General features: G+C 44.9%; 1 long non-coding RNA gene across 1 annotated transcript; it reads left to right on the top strand.

Annotated features, from left to right (window-relative positions):
* Nucleotides 1-318: 318 nt before the first annotated feature.
* LOC141423869 (uncharacterized) lies at nucleotides 319-3,410 on the top strand. Its single transcript, XR_012448638.1, has 3 exons — nucleotides 319-801; nucleotides 968-1,322; nucleotides 2,118-3,410. It is a non-coding gene; the product is annotated as an uncharacterized lncRNA (long non-coding RNA).
* Nucleotides 3,411-6,943: the final 3,533 nt, after the last annotated feature.

Here is a 6,943-nt window from a genome sequence, read left to right as displayed (position 1 = left end):
TTCAAGAACATTGACTGTGGAATTCATGTTGGAACTGAGCTGGTCCAGGGAGCGATGACTGCACTCAAACAGGTCTGGAGACACATGTACATCTCAACTTGGAAATCTTCTTTCCTCTGTCAGGGTTGGATTAAGACTTTTTATCCCCAAAGGGGTTACTTGTTTGCTTGTTCCTCTTTAAGTTTAATTGAGAAGTAAAGTTCAGTAATCTCACTTTTGCCTCAGCCATCTCCAGCCATGGAAGACAGGACATAGTACTGGTGTGCATGCATGCATACGTTCATAGGGTTACACGACATCTCCCTCCTGCCTTCTTCCTTTGTCCCCTGCAGCCTGCTTTTCCTCTCAAGGACAGGGAGTGACTACAGGAAACACTTTGAATGGTGTTTGTAGCAGAAAGAGATGTGCATAAGCTGGTCATGTGAGTCACAGAGGCAAACAGGGTGACTGGAGGGAGAGGGATGTGGGCAGAGCCCAAGTAAACGTTGTGGTCCGAGCAAATTCCCGTGGCTCCAAAGACTGGGGAAAACAACTTGCAGATCTGCCCCAGTTCATGCCAGGAGAGGTGGCTTAGGATGGACCAGGGCCAGATCTAAAAATAAGGTGGTATTTCTGTGCACAGCAAGAGCAGGAGCGTCTGTGGGGTTTGTATGGTCAGAAGGGGAGGCCAGGCCTCACTGAAGGCCTGTGGTTGGACCAGGAAGGACTGATGGTGAAGGCTGGCTCACAGCAGAAGGAAGATTCCAGGCAGAAGGCAGGCCCGCCCCTGCTCTGTCCTGCATCCTGGAGCAGCAGACAAGGGTAAGGCAACCTCCAAACCTCCTCCCCAAGGAACAGTTAAGGAGCCCAGAGGGTGTGGCCTGGAGTGGGAAGGGAGGCATGTGGCATTTAAGGGGCAGTGTCTATGCATGGGGCATGGGATGTTTTCACAATGATCCTGAAAGTGAGTGTTTTCCTTTCTGTTTAGCAGATCATTACAGAGTTCAAAAAAGACTCACAGAACCTGGGGCCACGCAGTAAAGAGGTGGCAGAGGCAGGACAGGCCCCCACATCTCTGCCTCCAGGCAGCAGATACATTCCATTTGGCCCCAGAGGGCAGGGCATGGATGAGGTTCTAGGAGACGTCTCTGCTAAGCAGATCTACCCAACAGTGGAGAGGCCTGACTCAGAGGGGCTGAGCTCACAGCCTGTTGGGGACAAGAGGAACCCTGAGGGTCTCCACCACTCTGAGAGTCTATGCTTCAGAGGAGCAGCATTGAAGCCTGCCACAGTCCACCCGTGCCTTTGACATGCCTGAGAAGGAGAAGATCAAGTTCAGAAGAGTGAGTGAACAGTCACAGTCAGCCCCTCGTACAAATTACTATTCACACAGTGATCACTCGGGTGATCTGTCATCCTCAATATCATCCCCAAGACATCTGAGACAGGCGTCTGGCCCTCTCTGCCATTGCTGGCCACTGCTAGGGAAATAGGGCCACATGCAACTGGAATCAAGCTTTTGAGAGGGGGTTTGCAAAAACCAAGGGACCACCTCCTAAGTCTATAAGGAGTCAGAAAAGAGAGCAATGAGACTGGAGAACTAGGGGAAAGTCCCTGACTATAATAATTATCTTATCTGTAACAGCATTAATAGCCATCCTTTCTTGCACATTTACTGTAGGCCAGATGCTGTGCTAAACGTTTAGTATGCGTTACAGAACTCAGTTCTCAGAGTACCCTACAGGGCAAGTGCTCTTACCAGTCCACTACTGCAGATGAGGACTGAGGCTCAGACAGATGACATAGCTTGCCCAAAATTGCACAACTAGCATCAGGCTGAGCCTGGACTCAAGCCCAGGTCTACCAGACTCCAGATCCCATGTGTAGCCATGAGGAGCTAATACTTCTGCAATTTACATAATTTGAAACTATCTCCAAGATAGAAAGCATTTTCCATGATTGCTGTAACAAGTTACCCCAAATTTGACACATGTATTTATTATGCATCTTGTACTTCAGGAGGTCAGCAGTCTGACACACCCAGTCTCACTGGGCTAAGATCAAGGTGTGGTCAGGGCTGTCTGCCTCTGGAGGCTGCAGAAAAGAATCCATTTCCTTGCCTTTTCAAATTTCTACAGATGACAAATTCCTTGGCCCGTGGCCCCTACCCTTCATCTGCAAAGCCAGCACTCCATGTCTCTCTGACTCCCTCCGACCACAGTCAGGAGCCATTCTCCAGTTTTAAGGACTCATGGGGTTCCACTGAATAATTGAAGATATTCTCCCCATTTCAACATCTTTAGCCTTAATTGAATCTGCAGAGTGGCTTTTGCCACGTCAGGTAATAATTCTCAAGGTGCGGGCATATTTGGAGGAGGGCGTTATTCTGCCTGCAACAGAGAATAAAGAAGGAAAAGGAAGGGATAAACTACCCATGTGCTTCTGGTGTTAAGAAAAAAAGTTGGGGGTGGTAAGTAACTACATATATACTAGTGTGTATATTTTCGTATTAGTATTTACGTATTTTACATAAAGAAGGACACATCAAAACCAGTATTGGTTACTGGGGGAGGTCTAGTCTGATAAGGAGCAAGATGCGATAGAGTTGTTTTGTTATTATGGAAGGTTCAAAAGGAAAGACTAGTGTAACAAATTCCATATACCCTTTATCCAGCATTAACAATTTTTCCTTTCTTATTTTATCTTTCCACTTTTTTTGGAAAGGGCTGAAAAACATAAAGTGAATCCCAGACATTGTATCATTCCACCCACAGAAACTTCAGTGTGTGCCTCTATGCACAAGGTTTTTGTGGTTTTGCTTTGTTTTCCTTTGTTTTGTCTTTGTTTTTTGGTGATACTGGAGTCTGAACTCAGGGTCTTGTGCTTGCTAGGAATGTGCTCTACCTCTTGAGTCATGCCCCCAGCCCTTCAGGGTTTATGTTGTCTTTCAGATAGGGTCTTGAGTTTTTTACCCAGGGCCAGCCTCAGACTACGATCCTCCTACCTACAACCTCCCTAGTAACTGGGATTACAGATTCACACAGCCACCCAACCTGACCCAAGGTATTTCTTGAACACAATGACCACAATGCCATCCTCACACATAATCAACTGCTAATAAAATCTACAGTGTGTCTTTAATATCAGCTAATTCTTAAACCATATTAAATTTCTCCTAATTGCCAGCAAAAAAAAAAAAATTAACAATCGGCCTATCTGAATCGGGATTCAGATAAGACCTACGCATGGCACTTGGTTAATCGTTCCTAAATCTGTGTTATAAATTAAGTCCCCGGGGAGGTACACATTTCCCTTTCTACACTCTTACATATTTTTTAATTATTATACATGAATGAGCTAGTCAAGAATTAAATTTAGAAGCGAATACAAATCTAATATTAAAGGAAGGCTTCCCAAAGGGCCCCAGAGAGTGGCGGGTGAGGGAACTCAGGGAGGACTGGGGGAGAAGGACTGCCACCTCATGGTGGGTAGAGTTGGGGAGTGTGGGGGGGGGCACAGGGTCTGGCGTGCTGGTTTCTTGGCCTGCTTGGCAGAGGTGGGTGGGAAGGTGATGGGGATGTCAATAATGTCATCTAGTCCAAAAGTCCCCAAAACTAAGACAGTCCTTCTAAATGTGCAGAGTAGGGAGAAGCCTTAGGAAACCCACCCCTGCTAAACTGAGCCATGTAACCCTCCTAGACTCAGGCGTAGAAGCAAAGCACACCAGGATTGAGCAAGAGAGGACAGTGGAAATGGGTAACAGAGGAGCAGGCTCAGCCTTCCTTCTAGCTCAGTCACTAGTCCCCTGTACTGTCCTGTGAAAGTCACCTGTAAATGTGCTCCTAACTGCTTGGAGAGGGAGGGGTGATGAGTATTATACATGAGTATTTATTGTGTGGATATTGTTCACCACTGCCAGGAGTTCATGCACTGAGATCTTGATCTCCAGAGTAATGGTGTTAGGAGGTACTAGGGAACCTTTAAAAGGTGAGACCTAGAGCCAGGCTTGGTGGCTCGCTTGCAATCCCAGCTACTTAAGAGGCAGAGATTAGGAGGATCATGGGTTGAGGCCAATTTGCACAAAAAGTTAGCGAGATCCCATATCAACAAATAAGTCAGGCCTAGTGGCATGCACTATAATCCCAGCTGTGTGGAAAGGTCAAGGCCAGCCCCAGGCAAAATACCTGAGACCCTATCTGAAAAATAACTAAACAAAAAGGGATATGGGTATGGGTCAAGTGGTAAAGTGCCCGCTTAGTATGTGTGAGGCCCCAAGTTCAAGTCCCAGAATGGCAAAAAAAAGGGAGGGGTTCCCTCAAGGGATGTTACTGGATTAATTTGGGGTGTGCCCTAGAAAGAGATGAAAGTATTTCTTACAGGGACCCTGGTTAGTTCTCACATGAGGATTGCTATAAAAGCTAAGCTGGCCATACCCAGCTTCTCTCTGCTTCCTGCTTCATCCTGTGATCTCTTCCTTCTGACAACACTCCTGCCATCCAACATGGGGCCCTCACCAGAACCTGCACCATGCTGTTTGACTATCAACCTCCCAAACTGTGAGCTGAATAAAGCTCTTTTCTTTTAAAGTTAACTGCCTTGTGTATTTTGTAATAGTGATGAAGAGGACAAATTCAGTATTTGTTCATATTTGCATAAAGAAGGGTATATAAAAACCAAACCAGAGTCAAATGAGATCTTGATATGGAAGTGGAAATGTCAATTAATTCTACTAACAGCCAGATGCCCAAACCCCAATCCTACCAAGTTCCCAGTGTTACCCCTGATCCTAGACTCTGTGGGAGGAAAAGGAGTTTGCTGGAAACAGGAGAGTTATTATAGACAAAGCGAATGACAGGGTCAAAGACATAGGCAGGAACCAGCCCAGCAAGGTCAGAGGCTTAAAAGAAATGCAAAATACTAAATGCAATATGGACACTGAGGTTGAATTTTAGAACCGATCAAGGACATTAGTGAAGAAAAAAACTGGCAAAATCTGAGTAAAATCTATAGTCTAATTAGGAGTATTGCACCAATGTTAATTTCTTAGTTTTGACCGATACACCATGGTTGTGTAAGCTGTTAATATAGAAGGAATCCATGCTACCTTTGCAGCCTTAAATAAAATTATTCTAAAATAAAAGTTCTGTGACAGAAAGCCAAGGAGGGGAAGGAAAGGGAGGGGCGAAAAGAAGGAGAGGGGAGGGAAGGGGAGGAGAACATAGGAACATAAAAGGTGCCAGAAATGGAGAACACAGGTAATAGACTTAGGTCATCAGAAGCTGGATTAGGGGTCCCTATGCCACAGGATGGAGCCCAGACTTCATTGTCTGCAAGCAATGACTCCACAGCAATAATCCACAATTGAAGGTGAACACTTACAACAGCTTCTAACCTTCAAGTTCATCCTAACTGTATTTCACTTTCCCATATCTATCTGGGCTTACACACTAAGGTCCCATTTTTACACACACACACACACACCAGAGCTCCTTATCCTCCTCCTAAATCTAGAAGCTCCACCTAGGACAGAAGTCAGCAGTCATGGAGTAGAAAGAAGCCACAGATGCTACCCATGACTGCCACTGCCCACCACCAAGCAAAAGGCAGGCCTGCCAGGGCACACACTCATCCATCCCTGCCCCAAGTATGCAGAAAGAGTGGTAATCCTCTTCTCTCTACAGCTGTAGAAAAGGAGGATCAGAAGGAACAGACAGACACTAGTAGAGGCAAGACCTATATACAAACTCACCACCTGTTTCAACTCCTAACACTCAGAGAATCAGCTTGTTGGGAGGCACCTTCAGGATAGTACAAGCCCCAGGAAGCCCCTTCACCCATCTCTATAATCAAAGGATAAAAATAGCAAAGAGAACCAGGTATGGTAGCACATGCCTTTAGTCCAGCTACTTGGGAGGCTGAGGCAGCAGAATCACTTGAATCCAGGAGTGTGGGATCAGTCTGGGCAACATAGCAAAACCCTCCATCCCAAAAAAATGGCAACAAGTAGTGGCAGTAATAATCCATCCACTCATCCCAGGAAGAGGCATTTTAGCCCTTGAACTTAAATGCTGGCTCTGCTGCTTCTTTGCAGCAATGAACTTCCTTGTGACTTGTTTTCCCCATTTGTTGAGTAGAGATGACAAAACATCAAACTCATAGGGTGTTTGCAAATTAAATTAATTTCTGCATAGCAGTTAGACTTGCATCTGATACATAAAATATACCCATCCAAGAGTTCATTCTTGAGCTTACTTTTTCATTAAGTGTTTGGAAACCTACTATGTGTATGAGAGAAGCTATTAATCCAACTGGGGAGATTATTTTTTTAAAGATGCCTGAACTATGAAATTAGCACCCAGAATTAATCTTGTAAAAAAATGAAATTGCTCCAGAAATGTACTGCCAGGGAGGACCTGCCCAGCCTGGGATGGTTGAGGATTCTGGGAAGTCAGGGACTGAGCTGAACTTAGAGACAGGCTGAGATGGGAAAGACCCAGGACTTGGGGCTGGAGCAAGAAGGTGGGGAAACCAGAAGGTGGAAATGCATGCAGTATCCAAAAAGAGTGAATGAAATCGTAACTAAAGGTCAAGACAAGAGAGTAAAGAGCCTTTATGCTAATTAAGAGAAAGGATGGACAAATGGGACTACATAAAATTAAAAAGCTTCTGCACGACGACATGATCCTATACCTTAAAGACCCAAAAAACTCTACTCAGAAGCTTCTAGACACCATCAATAGCTACAGCAAGGTAGCAGGATATAAAATCAACATAGAAAAATCATTAGCATTTCTATACACTAACAATGAGCAAACGGAAAAAGAATGTATGAAAACAATTCCATTTACAATAGCCTCAAAAAAAAATCAAATACCTAGGTGTAAACCTAACAAAAGATGTGAACGACCTCTACAAGGAAAACTATACACTTCTGAAGAAAGAGATTGAGGAAGACTATAGAAAG

Source organism: Castor canadensis, chromosome 6 (assembly GCF_047511655.1).
Source record: "Castor canadensis chromosome 6, mCasCan1.hap1v2, whole genome shotgun sequence".
Classification (NCBI taxonomy): domain Eukaryota; kingdom Metazoa; phylum Chordata; class Mammalia; order Rodentia; family Castoridae; genus Castor; species Castor canadensis.
This window is presented reverse-complemented; position numbering and strand designations above follow the sequence as displayed.